This window comes from Atta cephalotes (genome assembly GCF_000143395.1).
Source record: "Atta cephalotes unplaced genomic scaffold scaffold00032, whole genome shotgun sequence".
NCBI lineage: Eukaryota > Metazoa > Arthropoda > Insecta > Hymenoptera > Formicidae > Atta > Atta cephalotes.
The window spans coordinates 1,904,649-1,905,378 of record NW_012130096.1 but is presented as its reverse complement, the minus strand read 5'-3'; the positions used below and the strand labels follow the sequence as shown (position 1 = coordinate 1,905,378).

Sequence of the window (730 nt, the reverse complement as noted above, 5' to 3'; positions counted from 1 at the left end):
TATTAGAGTAGTTACGGCTCTAATTTTAAGTACGCAAGAAGATGTTACTTGATACGTAATAACTTCGTATAGCATACTATTATAACGTAAGTTATAACGAATATATTGGGAGTACAAATTAATTCGGTCCGTTTTTTTGTGCATTTATTATCTCTGTGAAGTTGGCACCTCATTTTTCAAAAAATGAAATTTTGGTCAAAGTTCCGAATGCACCCCGAAGAGTTCTGGAGTTCCCAAAATTGAGAATAGTAGAAGTTAGCGAATTAATATAAAAAAATTTGGGGTGCTAACTTCACAAAACGAAGAACGAAAAATCGCGATATCTTCTAAACCATTAAACCTAGCGCCTTAAATGATAATAATTTGATAGAACTCTTTTGATAGAACTCTTGGGGTGCTATCCAGAAGTGCTGCGAGTTGCGTAGCAGCACTGCGCACTCGCGTCATTCGCGGGAGAGGTGGTGTGCTATTATCAGATTAATGGGCACTATATATATATATTGGCGAGTCCTTCGCGTCCTCCACATTATCTTGACCATCGCGCTGAGTTCGCTCACGTACGATTGTAAAAGAAGTGCCGCTGCATGCTTAGATTTCGTTTCGAAAGGTAGATGCGATTAATATATTCATTTTATTAACCGAATATCGAGATTATTTCTAAATATTGCTTTATATATACATTGCTCTATATATATATATATGTATATGTATGTATATATATATATATATA

At 35.1% G+C, this 730-nt stretch overlaps 1 pseudogene; it reads left to right on the top strand.

Annotated features, from left to right (window-relative positions):
• Nucleotides 1-730, top strand: part of LOC105621147 — an 11,047-nt pseudogene that overhangs the window by 281 nt on the left and 10,036 nt on the right.